Here is a 22,142-nt window from a genome sequence, read left to right as displayed (position 1 = left end):
CAAACTCTGAATAGGTCTACTATATAAAAACATAATATAACACAAATCGATTAAACATTAAGTTATAATCTATAAGCTACCCAACATAAATTAGATCACGTTTGAAAATTAGATCTGTTCATATATACAGGTAGAACTGACAAAGACGTAAACAAATAATAATCATATAATAACAAATCAAATGAGTAAAAAAAATCAATAATAATAATTCAAGTACACCTAGGTATCACCCACGAGATATCGAAACTTGTTTTTGCAAAACTCCACAAGAAGAAATGGGCGGGGCATGGGTGCTTTTCAAGACTTGCACATGCGCATTTATGAAGTCAAAGAGTACCTTTGCAGAACTACCGTGAGAATTTCTGTGGAACCATAAGACATTTTATTATTGATAGCTCAGCTTGAGACTTAATTTTATATGTTACAGGGGTTAATCTAAATGTATACTTGGAAGAATAACAACCACCACATTATTATTTTTATTTAAAGTGTAGTATAATTGACATTCGTGAGTGTTAAACGATGAGTGAGCGACTGATCATCCGATAGACCTACTGACATCTCGTGAATCGAGGTCATAACAGATAGTGGATTTTAACCCTTTGTTGATAATTTATTTACAGGTAAGCTTCTTTTTAATATATTTATATAATTTTTAAAAGTGGGGTTTATTCATTACGGGTGTCAATACAACACACAGTAGCAAACCTCAGTTGCCACAGAAGCAATCAAATATGGCTGACACGTCTCGATGATCTGCATTGAAAAGAGCAAGTTTTGCTGCTAAGCAAGTTCTATTTTTGGAATGTTATTATTGCGTTTTTAATGCAAGATGTTTATTCTTTATGGTTAACATCTAATCCAGAAGTATCAGGGCATAACTGAGCTGTCAAGTCTTTTCGGCCATCAGTACTGCATGCTACTAATAATAGATCACTTCCCCCCCAAGTTTCGTGTTTTTCCGTAATGTGATGTATTGTGGGAACGACGTTAGAACGATCACTACCTCAAGGAATGCACTTACATGCTGTCAAACTCAAAATAATTAATTATATTTTAATTTTTCACAATTTTAAATAAAATTAAAACCAGACCAAAAATATATTTTTCCAAGTTGTAGCCAATATTATAAGACATTTTCAATAATGAAAGAAAGAAAGAAATGTTTTATTTAACGACACACTCAACACATTTTATTTACGGTTATATGGCGTCAGACATATGGTTAAGGACCACACAGATTTTGAGAGGAAACCTGCTGTCGCCACTACATGGGCTACTCTTCCGATTGGCAGCAAGGGATCTTTTATTTGCGCTTCCCACAGGCAGGATAGCACAAACCATGGCCTTTGTTGAACCAGTTATGGATCACTGGTCGGTGCAAGTGGTTTACACCTACCCATTGAGCCTTGCAGAGCACTCACTCAGGGTTTGGAGTCGGTATCTGGATTAAAAATCCCATGCCTCGACTGGGATCCGAACCCAGTACCTACCAGCTGTAGACCGATGGCCTGCCACGACGCCACCGAGGCCGGTTTTTCAATAATGAATTTATAAAGGTTATAATAAAAAAATTTAATCAAATGTTTGGGTTAAAAGTAAAAGTAAAAGTACCATTTAGTTAACTCCCTTGAATAGTTATAATATATAAAATTTTGATATAAATGGATGTTTATGTATGTTAAAACAGTGCATTACGGAAAATAGTACTTTTAATTATATGGTATTTTTAATTGTTTACACTTACCGCAAAGTGGCAAATAGTAAACATTGCTTTATTGTTATCAATAAAAAATACTCCAATCAACATAAATTTCTGCATTTGACATCATAGCTTTTCTTTGATGATGCACAATTGCTATTTAAAGATAGTGCGTCAAAATACATACCAAGACGATAGTATATGTAACAAAATCCGGATGTAGTAAGAACCACACTTGCTACGTCTCTCCAAACTAGGTACATTTGGTAATATTTTGCCATGTTTCACATTCATTTGAAAAAATTCTGAATTAGTATACACTCAGTTCTAATTGTAATATTTCAATATAAAATACTACTACTTTCAGTTATAAAATTTAAACAAAATAATTATATGTTTCATTCAAAACATGATATTATTAAGTAGTTGATAGGTCCTTTTGTCCTAACCTTTTTTGGTGATTGTCGCGCACTTGTCGTATTATCGTATGAGAGGGCCCCTGGAAGACAGAGTGGGCGATCATGTGACGCTACTTAATGATATAGGTTGGCAAACTTAGAATTCTGCTGTCCAGAGTTTGCCGAAGCTTAGCTGAATATGGGTGCTGTCGTGTTTCTTTCTGTAGTGTATGTATTAGTGATTAATATGTGGATTTTTTCAATCAAGAACTTGAAAATGATCAACGTAAATGTTTTTGACGTCAAACATAGGATTGTTGTGGTATTAAGAGCGTGAATCTTTGACTACTCTTTGGTAGTCAGTGATTGAAAGAAAATTACATAGCTTAGTCTCTGACTATAATGAGAGTGTATAAATGTCCAAATGTCCATCTAGCTCTCTTACAAGTTACAGTCAGAGTACTCGGGTTAGGCAACAATGTGTCAAGTGAGCTATGACACTAAACAAGTTGGGATTGTGTTTTTGAAATCCAAAATATTACGACAGCTTCGACTTTTTACTACTGCTAATAACTCAGCGTCATGAGCTGATTTTCGACAAAGAAAACATTCATTTCGCCGGGAAGATTAGGGCCTGATTGTGTGGTTCTTCAACTTTTTCTGTGTATGTAGTGAAAGTTATTAAGAGTGATATTAACCTTGCATGACAGTGCCATTAATTTGATTATGTTGTGGATGTAATGGTACGCTGTTATTAATTAATATAAAAGGCTCCATTCAAGACATTATTCTAACACAGAAATGAAAAAGTTAATACAAAAAATGTGACTGATGTATCGGCTAGAGCTGCAACGAATATACCAAGTGGTGAATAAGATACGTATCACGAATATTGAGTCTCAAATACAAATAAATATTCATGAATACCAATAATTACAATGAATCTACCAATACTGTACTACTGACTTGCTGAATGCAGCAACCCACTGGTGCACAAAAGTCAAAAATAGCATTTAAATAGTAGCACTAGCATGTGTTTAACATTAAACTTTGAAATATGAGACGTTAGAAATTAAATGATTTACGCAGGGTTCGAGATTAAAAATTTGGGGCAGTATCCCAGTTGGATACTAACATTTCAAAATCTGGTATCCCACCTGAGAATTTAGTATCCCACTTAAATGAAATTCATAAATAACATCGTAACAAACTTGGACGACACTGTTACTTAACTTTACCACTAAATGACAACTTTCATTGTTTCAGTGCAAAATAAAAACGCAGGATTTAAAAACAACAACAACATTACATGGTATCCCAGTGGGATACTGGCTTATTGAAGTTTGTTATCCAGAATTCAATTCTGGTATCCCCGGGATATCGGGATACCATTAATCTCGAACACTGTTTACGTTGTTAATAATTAATTACATTATACAGAGGATGTACCAGTTTTTGTTATCGAAAGCATCACGTGACTGATGGAATATGGTCATCATGAGTACGTTGGTTAGACGTAGATAGTTGGATAGTAAACTGCTTAAAATACTTGTGTGTGTACATGCAGCTTGCAAGCTGTGGTCTTTCTGAATTCATATATTAATAATTAAATTTTATTTTCGTCTATACACTTTACGGAAATCTGATTGTCCAGAGGTGCTTACTTTTTTTCCGTTCATATCTTGATGAAGCCACGCCTACTACCCCTACCCCTTTTGTGCAACAAGCCGGATTATTCAGGCAACCATATTTAGATATTTTGAAGAAAACACAAGTGAAAGCTACAAAAGCAATAAAAGAAATTTATACGATTAATTCATGGAAAATGTTGTATAGCAGAGTGGACATGTAGATCTATATGTATTGATTTAAAAAAACGAAAAAAACTCTTCGCTAATCATGACATGACTCGGTCAGTGGCCAAAGAAATTATGTTGGAAACTTCACACCTGTAACTTACTTGTAAGTGATGTTCTACAGCTGTTGGCGAAAATTAAACAGTTCCACTGACAGCAAAAAACCTCCCACACAACCCAAACACACACACACAAATATATTCAGTTCTTTAGGTAACGGAATACGTATCGCGGATATATGTGAGTGAATCGTTGCAGTCCTAATATCGGTGCAAGAATTACTTCACACATTTTATTTTTAACCAGTAATACCACCGATAATAAAATACAAAACAACAAAACAATGCTAATAAATGTGGAGCATCTGTTAGAATGTAAATATTATTTTATGTCAGTAGAAAGTGACCATGTAATGAACGAAAAATAATAAACTTAAAACAAATGCATTCTAGACATGTGGTTTGACACCCAATAGATGGTGTATTTTTCATGCTGGGGTGTAAATTATTCATTCATTCAGGACAAGCAAAACAGACTATACATTTTGTATGATAAACTTACATATTGATGGCACAATTTTTCATGTGAACCATGATTTTGTTCACATGTTGGTTACACAACTTTAATTTCACATGCTATGTTCTGAAATTAAAAGTTGTAAAATTCAGAATTTTATTAATAAAGTAACAACACAAACATTCCCCGTCCCCCATCCCCCACAAAATCAGGATTTTGTTGTATTCTATTGGCCAGTTAATCACAAAGGTCAGTCCCTTTTTGGGCAGGGTGGGGGTTTACCATTTTTAGGGACCAAAATGGTGACGTAAAACCATTTCGAAAAGAAAGAAACATGTGTATTGAACCGTGGGCCTACAATCTGATTAAAATTAGATCTACTGGTCTCGCCAGTATATCTAACGGCATTGCGTCCAGGTGACATTTCATCTATAAATAACAATTTAAATATCGACCAATTACACTTCGTCTTTTATAACGTTATTCGGGAGCATACAAATTCTAAAAATATCGGAGGAGACTATTTATGCAATAGGCGAACTTGTTGGTCTATTTCAATATTGAAAAAACAGGGGGAAAGTGCAGTAATAAACTCTGTATTGTATACTAGTATAAACAGATTTTATGGCTATACCATCACAGGGTTTTTTTCGGTCTTGAAACAAATTCATCATCCGAATCATTTCGTATACCCTCGGCATAAACCTGAATGTTTTCAAATTCTTTTCAAATCACTGGCATCTCGAAATAGAAATTGTAATTCACATTAACCAAACAATTGGTTACCATGGCAAAGCTAACATGCACCGCCTTTTAGTTACCAACAATTGTGAAATATTATTCCCTGCAGATTCTGATTCATTATCTCAATAGAGCACCTGCTAAGCTGAAGTTTTGTGCTGTTACCACATTTCCTTTTATTCCATTGTTATGGAATTGTGCATGTGAATATGATGAGAATTGTATTGCCAACTCATTGTGACCTGCTGTGTGTGACTGTTGTGAGTAAGGTGTAGTAATTGTCCATGCTACGTTTTATAGTCAAAAAGAGATCTTGCTTTTAGTGTCTTTAGATATATATGTAAATATACAAGTACATGTAGTTGACCAACTCAAAGTTCTACAGATCGTAAAATGAAGTTTTCAAGGTAAGGGAACATTAAATCAGTTTACAAGAAGTACAGTATTGTGAAATCCTTTATTTTCTTGGGCTTAAATTTGTGTGGTTTTGCTGTAAAAAAATAAAATAATAAATTCGAGGGTCAAAAACATAACATAAATTTATATTATATCTACATATAGGCTATGTGTTATGTTTTCATTGTATTCTTAAATTTGTTGACTGTACTAATCTTTGAATTACAATTTACATAAAAGTTAGACCACCAATAACAACTAGGTGATTTCACAATAGCGCAATGAGCCCACCGATGACGATCGATTGTAGGTCAATTACAATTTACATGCCAAGCAAGCACTTTACCACTAAGCTATGGCCTGTGTCCAAAACAGTTGCAAGTAAATGTAATTTATTTCATATCTAATCGGTTTTGGAGTTGACTTTTTATAAATATTTACATAAATAAAATAGGCCAGGTCACTTGTTAATAATCACATTAATAACAAACTTATTTCAAGAACATTAAACCATGTGTGTTAGAACTTATGTTTCGGGGTACCAATGCACACATTATTTTTACATGAAACATCTTTAGACAGAAACCAATTATTAATACATATATTTTTCAAATGTTAACACGTGTATTCAAAACATTTTGTTGTGATTCGAAACAATACTTATATGTAATCTACTATGTATTGTGTAATGTACTGTGTAAATTTGTACTTATTTATTTTTATAACTTGACTACATGTGGATACTCCCATAGCATTAGTAGGAAAAACCCAGTTAGAACCAGTTTCTATATTTGATGACAAATTGATTATTGTATTATGTAGGTGTTTACATGACTTCATCTATTGTTATACTATTTAATAACGATACAATATTGACCCTCACAGTGCTGTTAACTATATTATACATTTACATGCAGTATTAATTTAATAGTGTGCCTGAAATGTATATGCACATATATTGTACGTAATAGTTAGAGAACGAGTAACAATACTTTATCGGCGTATAAAGGTAGTGTCGCACGAGACAAAGGCGAGGCGTTAGCCGAGCGTTTTCTTGGGACTCTTTGATTTAGGGGGGCTGGAGGGGTTGATTTGCCCAAAATTTTACCCAGATAAAAACTGCCCGAATTTTCCCCACTGTTTTGCCAGAATTTGGGGGGGCAATTGCCCCCCCCTGCCCCCCGGATCGTACGTCCATGACCACACAGATTTTGAGAGGAAACCCGCTGTCGCGACTACATGGGCTACTCTTTCCGATTAGCAGCAAGGGATCTTTTATTTGCACTTTCCACAGGCAGGATAGCACAAACCATGGCCTTTGTTGAACCAGTTATGGATCACTGGTCGGTGTAAGTGGTTTACACCTATCCATTGAGCCTTGCGGAGCACTCGCTCAGGGTTTGGAGTCGGTATCTGGATTAAAAATCCCATGCCTCGACTGGGATCCAAACCCAGTACCTACCAGCCTGTAGACCGATGGCCTAACCATGACGCCACCGAGGCCGGTGTGTACATTTAGATAACTCAATGTTGCAGTAATTGTTCTGGTACTGTACTAGGTACAGGTCAAAGTATAATTTTAAGATGTATTTTGTATGTAATAATAATTAGATTAATATTGATGTTTTAAATTTGGCAAATTTTAGGATAGTGTTTGTAAACAATATTAAACATTATTTTATTATCATGCTTATATCCAATTAGGCAGAAATGTTCTGTAGCTATAAGGCCAGTCAAAGGGTTTTTTGGATGCACATTTGGTCTAGGATCGATCTGTGTCGATGTGCTCATTGGTTTATTTCTTGATCCAGCCAGTGCTCCACAACTGGTGAAACAAAGGCCATGGTATGTATTATCCAGTCTGTGGAATTTTGCATATAAAAGATCCCTTGTTACTAATTGAAAAAATGTCCATATTAAGCACTAAGTAGCCATAGTTTAAAATGTGCTGAGGTGTTGTTAAAACAAATATATTCCTTTCCTTTGTAATTCGTCCTCCTGAGATGTATATATATATATATATATTCAGTATTTTTTTAAAGACACTACTGAGATGTGAACCCAGCACCTTCTAGCCAATGCACCCTCAGGGTAAGCTGTGCACATATGGTTGTATCCCACCAGTCTAGTTAATTAGCCTTTGCTGAACATGCGGTTTGTAAGAACCTAGATTCTTCTATGTTCACTGAAAAAGGAGTGGGCGAGAAGGACCACAGTAAAGTGGTTTTGATCTGAATCTCCAGACATATAATCTTATGGAAATGTAAGTGATTGCTGAAGGAATTCCTCTGGTAATACAGTAAGACCTATGTTAAGCAGACACTAAATAAGTATTAGAAATGGGTCTATCAAGACACTGAGACTAATTTACTAGAGAGTTCTGTTATTCACTATTTTGTGAGTCTTTAGTTTGTTACTTCTAGTTTGACAACACACTAATTTTGCAAATTAAAAATATATACCCTCATATCATAGTACCCCCACCTCTGTACTGCCTCCTCCCCAACACTAATACAGATTGCCTCTATGTTTAAGGAAATATCCTCATAACTCTCCATTCCTAAAAAATAGTGGAGATAGGTATGCTAGGATATACCCCTACTTAAAATACACTGATAAATAAATGCTATATACATACCAGTAAAAGTAAATTTGGAGATTAACGTTGGTAATATGGTAGTTTTTGGAGGTTTCACTAATTTTTAGTGGTTTTGCAGTTAGATGTATTTTAAATTCTCATAATGTTTAATATGTATGCAGGGATTTATCCAGGATTTTTTGCCAGGGTCTCATAGATTTGGGAAAATTAGGTTAAGTAAATTGTAAGGGAGATATTTTTTCAGGACACTGAATGATTGAGACATAATACAAAAATATATTGGGAATCTTTATTACAGAAATTGGGAATTTTCAGTGCCATTTTCTTTTTTGAAGGGTCCGACAGAATGCCTTCATAAATCCCTGGTATTATGTATACTACTCAAAAGAATTTAAGGGTCAGACGATATTTTCGACATTATTTTCTGAATGTCAATTATATTAGCTAGACCATAATGTCACGCATGGTATTGTTCCATTTTGACGAAAGTGGGTCTAAGCAACCAATAAATGAATTAAAATCCACTGTCATTGACACTGTCGACTAGTTCTAATGGCGAAAACATGCTTACATTTGCACGTAAATTAGGGCGAAAGCGAAAGGTCTGCTAAGTGCCCATAACTTGCTTTTTCACAAAGCGCTTCATTTGCACGCTTTGCACGTGTATTCCATGTTCCCAATGCTGAATTTCCGTATAATTGGAGCTTGCGTTCGTGTACGGTGCACACTCCAAATTCGACAATGGTACGACTTCAACTGACTATCGAAGATCGAGGAAGGGCTATTGCTTGGCTTCAGGATGGCAATACGCAAAGAAATGTTGCTCTGAGCTTGGTGTCAGTCAGAGTGTCGTTAGCCGACTGTGGCAACGGTACCAAGCAACGAATTCTGTTCGAGAGAGGACCGCTACATCACCAATATGGCTCTACGTCAACGCACAACCACTGCACGCCGATTACGTGACAATCTGCGGACTGCGACTGGAACTCGAGTGTCTGATCAAACCATACGCAATCGTCTGAGAGCCAATAATCTACGCTGCCGTCGCCAGGCTGTTCGACCACCACTCCTACCACGTCACAGAACGGTCGGACGTCACTGGTGCACGCTTCATCTGCGGTGGCAACGTGTTCAGTGGGGTCGAGTGATGTTCACTGATGAGTCCAGGTTTAGTCTCCAGTTCAACGACGGTCGGGTTCGTGTCTACAGACGTCCTGGGGAGCGCTTCGCTGACGTTAACGTTAGACAACGTCACCGGTTCGGTGGTGGCAGCGTCATGGTGTGGGGCGGCATCTCTATCCACCACAGGACCCCCCTCTATGTGGTGGATGGCAATCTGAATGGAATCCGCTATCTGAATGAGATTATCCGGCCGTTGGTTCTCCCAGGCCTTCAGCAGATTGGCGGCGGGGCAGTTCTGCAGGATGACAATGCCAGACCCCACCGCGCCAGGGTGGTAACAGACTTTCTCAGACAACAAGGTATCGCCAGGTTGGATTGGCCAGCATATTCGCCTGACTTGGCCCCAATCGAGAACGCCTGGGACGAATTAGGCTGGAGAGTTCGGGATAACCATGCCCCTCCGGCCAACCTTCATGATCTGGGTCAACTTCTTATGGCAGAGTGGCAGGCCATTCCCCAAGAGTTCTTCAGACGTCTGATCAACAGCGTGAGGCAACGATGTGTCGAGTGTATTTGCGCCAGGGGTGTATTCACACACTATTAAACGAATGTTCTAATGTGTAAAATCCATGTTTGACAACCTTCAACTTTGACAGCATGTCATGTGACTTTCTTATATACAGTGACGTTTATTTGTGGTTTTTTTGTAAATATGGAACAATAAATTAAATTTTTGGTGTAGTTTACATCATCAATCTAATACACTCTGAAACTTATTTGGTTATAAATTTTTGACCCTTAAATTCTTTTGAGTAGTATATATACATGTATATAAAATATTGTATGTGTGTATTAGAGCATAGCTGAATTTCTAGTCCAATGGGAGCTTCATATTTGGTCACGTGAAGTACCTTTATATTCCGATAAAGTACTTCAGACATTTACTTTATAAGCGGTATTGCTGCACAAGATTTTGGCTCTGCTCTAAGACAGTTAGAGGACGAGTAACAATACTTTATCGGCGTATAAAGATAGTGTCGCACGAGAAAACGCTCGGCTAACGCCTCGCCTTTGTCTCATGCGACACTACCTTTATACGCTGATAAAGTATTGTTACTCGTGCTCTAACTATTACTTAAAACAGAACACTTATAATAGTTATTCATGAGTAATCTCCCTTGCTAGGGAATATAGCACTTGTAATGACTCACTTGTTACAGTTGCTAGTTAGATTAGGCACTTTGACTGCCAGTTGTCTTCCTGTTTAGAGATTTTGTATAATAGGTGTTTTTCCATTTAACACAATGAACTTGGGTAACTACATGTCATTTATATACATGCACTAGTGGTAATCGTTTTAAGATTTTAATATTTGAAGTTGTGCACAGAAATCTTTAATTTACTACAGTGGAAATAATGTAGTTTACCTTCAGAGTTAAATTTGTTCAAAATATTGGAGAGCTACTGTACACCTGACCTGTATGTATGAAAATAAGATATTCTGTGGTAAATGGAACAGACATTCATGTAATGCATGGTTATCATTTTTAGTATGCTTCATCAGAGAATGAGGATTGAATTATGTTTGCTTACTATATTGTTATTATACTGCACAATGCTATTTGTGAGGGATATTATCTGTTCATTCATGCTTGTGTATATCTGTCCGTCTGATGTTTCTGGAGCACCATTCCAAAATTGTTAAAGATAATTTCACAAAATGTTGCACACATATTAATCTAGTGGTCTAGCAGTGCCTTTTGCTATGAGGGGCTTTTCGTGGACAACCCCTGCAATTAAGAAAATGTCCATGGCAAAGAAACTTGCCATTGAAAAACCCCCAGAATGTAGTCCAAGGCAAAAAAGTGCCGTGGAGAACTAACACCTACATGGCAATCTCCACAACATTGCCGATTGCAGTGGGCAGTTGCAGGGCTTACATGGAACAACAAATTGCTATTCTAACTATTCTAACCTTTTGTCTTTATTAGAGTATAACTTTTTCAACTTCTTAATTTAAGCCATGAGCCTAATTTCAGATAAAACTTTTATCTTCTCCAGGGTAGTATTTTCTGTGTTTAATACAGGAAATCCCAGTAGTCCCTATTGCTGGAGTTTTCATTTTCAATGTCTTTTTTTTTATTTTGCTATGGAAACAACCAAATTCACTGTTGTATTCACTTTTTCCAAAGCACAACTCCGAAACTATCCAAGATAACTTTATGAAACTTTAGTTCTCTATAGTCCGTCCTATGGGGAATGCCTTTTTTTCATACTATGGAATTTACTACAAGTTATTTATTTTTGAGCAGATTGTTTTCTAAATTGCACACAAAAATATGCTCTGGGATACCAGATTTTGAAATGTTAGTATCCAACTGGGATACTGCCCAAAATTTGTAATCTTGAACACTGTTCATTTTTGATATTTTTTTGTTACCCAAGTGTTTGCCATCTACAAAATTAAAGCAAGCTGAAGATCACTCTCCTGTATTAGTGCTAAGTGAGCAATCACGTGAAGCTTCAGTTAAAATGTATTTACTTTTTTATTGCCACTATCCTAATCTCCTGAAACTTTCCAGGTGAGTGTGGAGGAGAGCATGGTTGATCACTCTCCTTTTCTGATGAAGACTGGTTACCAGCCAACTGAGCGTGGTTTCCATTAGTGATGTTCCTGTGATCAATTATAATCGGAAATTGATCAGTTGGCTCTACCGATGTGATTATCGATTATAAAAATCCATAATTGATTTTCGCTGAAATGTTCAGCTGTAATTGTTTGTCCAGTTCAGATGCTGGGATTAGGGGATGGTGTTTCATGTGTACATAAACAAAAAGGTATTAAATAGTTATTAACCTTCTGACTACTGCAGGCGAGATATCTCGCCCGACGTCACGTCAGTCGATATACGGTACACTGTATACAGTGCATTCCCCAATTCATATTTCCCGCGTTTTGCACACGACACTCACCGGAAACGGAAATATAATTAAAGAAAAAAGATTTTTTTTCAAAATGGTGGTTTTTGTTTTGATTTTTTCAGTTGAAAATACCTTGAAATTTTGAGTTCAAAAAGTGGTTTTCGGCAAGTATTTTCGCTTGACAACAATGGCGGCACGTCGCGGTAATTTTCAGGGATCGATAGCTGATTGTAACAGCTAATTTGATAATAAATTTGATCGTTTTACCAACAACGAAAATTACCAAATATTGCAATATGAATCGTAATTAGGGTTTTAAAAAATATTCTGGTCAGAAAACCACTGTTATCGGGAATAATGGACATAAATACATGGGAGTAATATTGAATAAAAAATACATTAAAAAGTCCACAAATTGTCAATCAATCGATAAATCAGCCTACGTTGAGAAACGTATCCATCGATGTCTGTTTTCTTTCACATCTGTGTTTAACAATGGTTGCCTGCGTTAAACTTTCTAACATTCCTGTACATGCAATAGGAAACGTTCATCTTTCTGTATTGCAAAGTCCTTTAAAATCTGAAGCATGTTCAACACGTCAGGATAGCTGAGATCGTTTCCCGGAACAGATACATCTTGTTCGGATTCGTTGTCGCTTCCGTCATTGGGTATTTCGTCCCCAAGGAAGTTGGCCACTAGTTCTCTCTCCCACTCGTTTGTGCAGTCTTCAATCGGCATGTCATCGTCGAAGCTGGTCAAGATGTCAGTGTCCACGTCGGCAGTGACGAGTTCACGTTCTAGTCGTGATAACGGAATGTCGTCATTGTCTTCAAGCACCGATTCGTCGGTTGGCGAGAAACCAGCGACGGAGAAACACTTGCTGATCGTACTCGGCAGTGAATAGCGTCCAGCAGTGTCAGCTGTTTACACAGGTCAGATGCATTCCCGACAACGTCAATCCTCGTCACAGTAGTTAACTCCATACCAAAGCTTGCGATCGGTCCTTTTAATTGTTTATTGTCAAGTTGCTAATCTTGCCTGCTGAGCGATACCTGTACTGTATGCAGCGGTGATTACACTGATAACAGCGATCTCGAGCATGCGCATATTGCACTAGCCATCGGTGTTCACAGACAGGTGGCGCCATATTGATTGGTATCAGTTTGATTGTCCGGTTTTCAGGGGTAGGATTTACACTAAGTTGACACATTGGGACCGAATTGTTTGTCTGGTGTTCAGTTTAGAGGGGTTTCCGGTTTAGAGGGGTAAAATATAGTGTTAAAAGATGTGTAAATCACGGGACCGCGGAAAATTTCCGGTTTTGAGGGGATTCCGGTTTAGAGGGGGTCCGGTGTTGAGGGGTTTCACTGTATAAGGAAACTACATCATGTACATTATAAGTTCATAATGTAATTTAAATGTAGAGATGAGTTTACACTTTTACTGTTACAAACTACAAAGTATGTGTAAAGTATAATATTAAGCATTGTGAACTATAAAAAATGAGAAGAAAACCCCAAACAACCACTGGACTGGATGACATTCTTGTGTATGTACATTTAATAGATTTTTTTGACATGTCTGTATCACTTGAATGACTTCTGTATGATGTCAGAGCCAAATATAGACTGAAGATTGATTGAAGTTCCTGGTAGCAGGAAACAGTTGCTGGAACATCTATCACATTTTGCTGGAGTCAAACTACACAAAATGCAGTGTAATGAGATTTTCTTCACTTTGTACTGCACAGTTAATTTTGTCGTTTGGTGAAGTGACATTGTGATGAATATTTTATAGCAAGGCTTTTTAGCTTACTGTGCAGTATTAAAATGAAATTGATTCATGTATTATGTAAGATATGTGATGTGGTAATATGTTTAGTGGTTGATGGCAACTCCCCATCAATAGTGCTACCACCCACAAACTACATCAGACTGTACCAGCAACATGTTTGCTGAGGATCAACCCCATCCCAAATAACACCATACATTCTATCAGCACAGTGTACATTGCACTGCAAAAATGTAGTCATGTTTATATATTATTTTCAACAACTCCATTTCAGCATTATATTTATGTTAATATATGTGCTTATGTCATGATCTGTCATTGGTATAATAATTACCATAAATGAGGATATTTTTGTGAGGGAATAATTAAATGTGAAAATTGCAAAATGATATAAAATTTTAGGACAAACTAAATTCGACTCGAGAATAAAATTATTTCTTTTGATACAGAAAGGCTTGTGACATCATTTAACTCTTTTCACTGCGACATTATTTGCAGACTGTCTGGCATTGAAAAGGTAGTGATAATCCAATAAATTGTTATGACTGATTGATTTAGAAATAAAAACTTAAATACTGTAATATATTAAGAAAAAGAAAAGAAATAAAAATGTTTGTAGAAATTGGTAATGTTGCATTCTGTGATTCTATGCTTTCTTTAATTCCATTCCTTTTTCCTTGATTGCAGAAAATATCCCCTCTACTGATATGTTACGAAAAGTAAACTGAACTACAACAAAATATGAACATATTTTTGATGTAATATGCAATAAAATAAGCTAGGTATCTATATACATATACATATATATTGAAATATTTTGTGACAATATATTTGTTTAAAGTATCTACATGCACATTAATATTGACTGACTAAACACATTAGTCAATGTACATTCCTTGTCTGTCAGACAAGTTATCTTTGTAAATAGTTCCTCATGAACCGGTTAATCTATCAAGGTTTGAAACCTAACACTCGAAACACAAATAAATTGTCAACAAGAGGCTGCTTCATGATTGATGATGGAAAACAAAGTAAATTTATAAGATGAAACTTGAAGAAATTTTGACATGACTGAATGAATAAAATAACTGTAAATTAAGTTTTCTTAATTTCTAAAAAAAATTCAGTGCTTACATACTGTAGTTAGAATTTTTATGTTTTATTTTTTTAATTATTTTTAAAATCGAACATGCTGTAATAAGAACCTGGTATATATTATGGATGTAATGATTAATTGTTAACTTGACAAGTCACAATATTTCTGCCCACTATACAATGTTCGTTACATGCACCATTGTATCAACTTAAAAAAAATTCTTTTCTCATTTAATTAAACAAAAAAATATGTTTACACTTTTGTTCAAATATAAACTCACCAAGGTTGAATATTTCTATTGTAAATATTTTTTATACTATATGCATATTGCCACTTAAGAGGAGCTATCACTCTCACTCCCCACTTCCCTGAGATTAGTTGAAGGAGAATAATTTTTGAATTCCCTTAGCATGTAAATTAAAAAAAAAAAACTATTAAAAAGAATATTGAATATGAATGCACTTAAATGGTTCCTATTGTTACATGTTACATTTTAGTCATATTCTCCAAAACTACTTGACCAATTCCAACCGTACTTGTTCTCCGGAATTTTCCCAGCTAATAATGAGAAGAATCATAAAGATAACATTTTAAATATGTGTTCATTATTCAGAACAGTTGATGCTTCATAAACATTCAATATGTTCAACAATATGATTAATATAAATTAGTTGTTAGGTCACCTGAGCCAAAGGTTGTCATGACAATTTTGCAATCTCTTGTCATACTTTGTCTGTCGTGCATCTTGCGAAACTTTTCAAATTTTAGACTTCACCAAAACTACTTGACCAATTCCAACCATATTTTGTTGGAAGCTTCCTTGGCACATGAAGAAACAAATATGTAAACAAATTTGTGATTTTGGTCATTCTTAACCTCCAGCGGCCTGAAAGGCTGAGCCCAAAAGGGGATGTTTATGCCACTTTAAAAACTTCATCTTCTCTTCTTATAGCCAAATATAGTCCTCATACACATAAAGATCAATAGATGTTTATCTAATTTGCGAATGTTATTAATGTTGTGTTCCACATGTCATTCCACATTTGTTGGCAGGGTGAGGTTGAACTTTGAGTTCTATAGTTACATAGAAAAAATGGAGTTATGCTGTTACTTCTCCAAAACTACTTGAAACAAATTCCGACCAACTTTTTGGGAAAGCTTCCTTGAAACTTGGAGAATTTTTTTTTGGAATTGGCTGTTCTGGCACTCTAATGGAATCCAAAATGGGAAAATTAAGTACTGGGTAAGAAAATGGATATCTTACATTCCATGCACCTGATAGGTGAGGGTCAACAATTTACTCAGCCTCTTGTCCATGTTTTATTTTTTATACTAACAGTACAGTGTTATTTGAAAATAGATTTTAAATTGTATCGTTACACCCATCTTTAAAATGCGGTCCATATTCATTATAGTAGAGGCAAAATAATACAGTTCCATGATCAATTTAGGGGGGACAAATGTTTGAAGGTGTTTTTCATATCTTCAAAGCCTTCTGCATAAAAGTAGTAGGGGTGACCTTCTCAAAAGTGTGGGCTAACTCTGTCAGATGGCAAAATCCAAGATAGCCACCAAAATGATCAAAGCACGTTTTTCAGCTTCTTCTTGTCGTATGAAGATGGGTTTGATGTCAAAATATATGTATTACTTACCAATATTGTAAAATTTTAGCTCCTGTATAAAGGCCATCTCCTGACAAAAACTTGTTATTTTTTTAGTTCTCCAAGTTGACCGTTATACTGATAGTCAGGTTTAAATTTTGAATAGAAGTAATTTCTGAATCCATTGCTGCCTGCTTTGACAGTTTCATTATGTATGTGCCAGATAAAGGGTTTTGTCTCATCTCATTTGTAAACATAGTTTTATTGTCATTGAGTAATGCAGTCTGTGCAGTCTAGTGCAAGTTTTCTTAAGCAAGTCTTCAAGAATCCTTAATCACAATTATTTGTATTGATTACTTGGATCAGTTCTTCTTTACAGCATTTTTATTGACAGGTTAGTTTGTATTCTCATCTTGTCCTATGTAAAAATGCTGAATGCATGTATAGGTTAATTTTTTTTAAAACCTGCATTTTTTCAATAATGTTGTTACATTAAAACTATTTGCTTTGCTATCAAGTAATGTATTTCTTCCACACCAAGACCCAGCTCCAGACAAGTGTGCTCTAAATTAATACAGAAATGGTAAGGAAAGTAAATGCTATGCTGAATGCCCTAAATGTCTGTATGTGTTTGCCCAGAAAATCTTGGATTTGCTTACGTTCAACTTGGAACTGATCAATGCTATTTCCATAGACATTGTCAAGGAAGACCCGATTTTCTGCCTGTGTCAGTGATACATCAGTTTAAAGATTTAATCGTTTAGGAGAGTGAATAGAAGTGTTCTTGCAAACATGGCTTAGGCAGCCAGATTATGGAGATAAGTTCTATCTGCTGGCAGTCCACTGTGTAATTGAGTTATTTGGTTTGGATATGCATACAAAATTTGGCTATAAGCTTTGCTCAAAATAATGAATGTTTGGCAAGGTTTTTTGAATTTGTATGTAGGATGAATGCTAAAAAAGACAGGGATGTCAAGCTTTTTTAATATTATATTTATTTATTTATTTTTATTTTAACTATTACCGTTGACACACAAAATGCGTGTCAGTGCGCATCAATGCGTACTGATAAGCATTAGTAATCGACATTGACACACCGCTGCTCAATGCAGATCAATACGGATCAATCCGTTTTGGACTGAGACACACCAAATACCCTTGTGAGAGGTCATCATGTGGGGAATTGGCGTCATACAATAAATGACGTCATACATTCTACAGGGTTGTAGGACACTGGGAAGTTCCTTCACGCGCTAAAAACATAAAGTTCTAGTGATGAGGCACTATTCAAATCGAGCATGTCGATAAATTCCATCATTAAGAACAACACTAGCCTTCGTCGTCGCATACAACCATGTTTTCTAAAAAAAAAGTGCTTGTAGCATTATTATGTTTAAAAAAAAAGAAGAGTCCTTTTCTGCATCACACAGTGCCACCATTTTGCAAATGAAATATCACATGAATTGCACTATGTGATCTTAATGACCTGAACTGAACTGTATTTGCCATACAAAAATTTAGTTCGGTGTATGTGGCCATTTCTTCCAGTGTAGTGTAGTGTTCAACCATTTCGGGTCTTGTTTGCTAGTTTGTCGCATTTTCCAGGTCGCAGAGTTGTTTGTGTGGGCAACAATGTCAATAAATAATGTCATTTGAAATAACAGGTAAAAGTAATCCAAAGGGGAAGCCGTGGGTACATCAAATTTTTACGGTCAGTCCAGTTCATGTTGTCGTCAGACATCTCTTCCTTGCTTGATTCCATATCACTCACAGATATATCTCCAATATTGATATCTGAAACATCCCCTGTAATATCACTTGGATCAAAATCCTCGAAAACCAAATCTCCATCACAATCATCGCTGCTTTCATTCAGTCGACATTTTGGATTTTTGTAAAAAAAATTCACACACACGCTCTTAAAAACCAGATATAACCTGTATTTATATATAAAGGTTCATGGTCAGAATACTAGAAAATTTTGGTGAGACCTTGAACTTTGGAAAAGTATTACCACCATTACCGAATATTAACAAACTTATTTATTTCCGTACACGTCAAAAGACATCTGTATGAAAATGTGCTAACACGTCAAAACATGGTTGCATGAAAAATCATACAATATGCAAAAAATTGTTCTATGTAGTAATGAGTTAAAAAAATATTTTAAATTTTAGAAAATAAATAAAGCAATATATTTAAAAATGCCCAAAGGTGACAAAATGTCATCCGCCGGAAATACATTGTCATTAAACAAAATCAACAATGAAAAAACCCTTAATACCCCAATTTTGACTTTCGAGAAAAATAGCATTTTGGCGTGATTATTTTGGCATATGCAGCGTTAATTTCCTTACCTTTTTGTGCATTCCAAAGCCCTAACACAAGTCAATCTACATTGTACTTAAATGCTTAAAGAAAGATCTACTTTTTTATTTTATATAATTTTAAAATGAAGACCTATTTTCTAAAATTGATTAACTTTTAAAATGAAGACCTATTTTTTAAATTTGAGTATATTAGGTAGCAATAACACAGCTTGGGAATAGGGATATGGTCATTTAAGGAAATTATTTCTCAAATTTGATGGCTTATTATTCTTTTCTTGTTTTTATCAAGTTTTATGGCATGTGAATGCAGCTAGTTAGATAATAATTTTGCATGCCTGTTTTCAAGAAAGATTTATGCTTTATTATACACCTATGTCTAGCACATGGGCTTTATCTGGTTTACGTGAACAACCTCGGCAATGTGAAACTGTCTGCAGATTAATGCATGTGATAAGCTCCAGGTATCTGTAATTATCATCATAAAGCAAAGCAGATGGACCACTTACAGTTCATTTATCTATTTGTAGGCCCATTAGAGAAATAGGAACATCCAGTTATTAAATTAAATATTAATGCATGTTATCTTGTGGGTTCAAAATAATGTCATAATAGGACAACACCTTGGTCATATGCCTGTGAGTGGTATTTTAAAAAGAACACATCATCCCTGTGAACGCAGATTTGAAAACCTGTAGTCCGTTCCACAGAGAAAGCCTTTTTTCATACTATGGAATTTACTACAAGTTATTTATTTTTGAGCCGATTGATTTGTAAATTGCACACAAGAATAGTAGTTGTTTGTTATTTCCAAAACACTTTTAATTTTTCTTCTTGGGTCAAACCAAACTATTATTTACAAAAAACCTTTTTTATAGAATGATGGGATGGACTAGAGGTATGTTCTGTTATAAACAGCAACTAAAACACAACACAACCCAAAACAACCCTGAATCCCCCCCCCCCTAAAGAAAACCCCCCAAAAATCTGTACATGGGGGAGTTTACTAATATTACAATTATTTTAAGCTGCCAAGTCACTAGGATGTCTCCTAAATCAAGAGATAAAGTATATTGTGCATGTTTTTATTTAGTGGATCAGATTTGACTGCAAAATTAAAATGCCCACAAAAGATGTCCTGAGGTGCCATTTCTTGAATATTTCTTTCCTTTGTTCTCACCATTTAACAATTACACACCATACCATATGCATATATGCATATACACACACTGACACATTTATGGGTTACACAAAAATACATTTAGGTAACCCAATTTAATTTTTATGTAAACTGTTATTTCCATATAAATCGTGTCCTAAATCTAATGTGCAAATTAAAAATAGGTTACACAAAATTAGATATAGGTACCCGACGCATGATTGAAACAATTGTTTTTGCAGTTTTCAAAAACCTGACACACGTGTGTGTGCATGCATCACGCAAACACACATTCCACAAACAAACACCACAAACATACACAGGGCATAAAATTTGACACGAACGATTCTGTCGTTCGTCTGTCGGTTATGCAAAACCAATATCAACATAAACGATGGATCGTTCGTGCAAAAGCTGTAATTGCTCGTCAGAAAAAAACAACAACACCTGTGTGTTAGCTAATATCATCAATGTTTTAGAAAACTTCATGTGGTGGGAAATCCCTGACCTAGATGTACGTCATATGACAAGTGCTTGATGGTAATGTTCTAACCAGCTTTCCATCCGTCGTTCAGTGTGTCCAGCTATTTTCTTCATGACTACCGTCACTTTCGTTATAAAACACTACCTACATTGGCATGTCATCAACATATTTACAATTCGCTGACATTTGCAGTCGTCATGATATTCGGGTTTTGAAGCACGTCACAGAACTTTTATGAGTAGTTTCTTAGAATATTACATTATATACCGATGCAATTTAATGACGCTGATGAAAACAAAATATGTTTTGAAAATAAAAATAGATGTGTGTCATCATAAGTACACGAGACGGGGGAGTGCTGGAGGAAAAACCTCAAATTCGGGTAAAAATGGTAGAGATAATCGGGCAAAATGTGCTAACCTGAGACCTTTTTACCATAATATATATCCATCATTCTACCATCAAAATTAGTTGTAATCATTTGCAACCCTATAATCGTGATTCATTTGCAACCCTGTATAATTGTTTGGTAGTAATACTAATATGAATGAATGATGTTATCCAGATTCGGGCATTTTCGTTTAATTCGAGCAAAAACCAGCCTGCCTCCTACACAAAAGGGAGCCCGTACGCCTATGGGCGTCATGAAAAATCTCTCTCACTGCTACTCCAAGCCAATCGGAATAAGTCGGCTGATTACGGATTTCCCGCGGAGTTCAACACTTGTAGCTTCTTCCAGACTGATTCGAATCTATTAATAACAAACGCGATGACATTCTAGCGACTGTACCTAGTGTCGGGACAAAATGACCGCTATTAACCATGCAGCTATCGTTAGACTGATTAGTTTAAAGTTACAGTGTCTGGTTACCATATAATAATAGCATGCACAAATATGAAATACAAGTTCAACTGCACTTTTAAAAAAATTGTGTGTGTTCGCTATGAACGGAGAACGTCAAAAGCGGCCATTGCTCGGCAAACCACAAAGGACAGCCTGTTGTCAATTTCAGTTAACAGGTGGGTTTGTGGATTTGAAATTGTAGGGTTCGTCTCAAAAAATGAAATGAGAATTCTTGCGCTGTACAACGAATGTTCGGTTGAGGATACATACTATTCTTTCGTTAAAACCGGTTTTGATCCTGACAACGTACTATTGACAATCGTACTTTCTTATTTAAGAATTAATATTTTATAAAGTGTTAGTAGAACTTTCATAGTTTAGTTTGTATAACACATTGATCATGTATATATTTTTCATAAAATATACTAAAGTAGAAAATGACCGTTTTCACTTTTTAATTTTACGTGTGGTAAAATTGACAAATTCAAATAAATATTATTTCGTTTGGAAAGGGTAAAAATAGTTTATTTTGTTTAACGACATCAGTGTTAGAGCATATTGATTTAATAATCATCTGCTTTTGGATG

At 35.5% G+C, this 22,142-nt stretch overlaps 1 protein-coding gene across 1 annotated transcript in view; it reads left to right on the top strand.

The window, feature by feature from the left end:
- The first annotated feature begins 318 nt into the window (after positions 1-318).
- Positions 319-22,142, top strand: part of LOC121371168 (protein numb-like) — a 96,614-nt gene continuing 74,790 nt past the window's right edge. The window contains exon 1 of the mRNA XM_041496858.1: positions 319-623. The gene's annotated coding sequence lies outside the window, so the exon portion shown is untranslated. The remainder of the gene's footprint in view (positions 624-22,142) is intronic.

The sequence above is a fragment of the Gigantopelta aegis genome, chromosome 4 (assembly GCF_016097555.1).
Source record: "Gigantopelta aegis isolate Gae_Host chromosome 4, Gae_host_genome, whole genome shotgun sequence".
Lineage (NCBI taxonomy): Eukaryota > Metazoa > Mollusca > Gastropoda > Neomphalida > Peltospiridae > Gigantopelta > Gigantopelta aegis.
The sequence above is the reverse complement of the archived record's forward strand: the minus strand, read 5'-3'. Positions and strand labels throughout refer to the sequence as shown.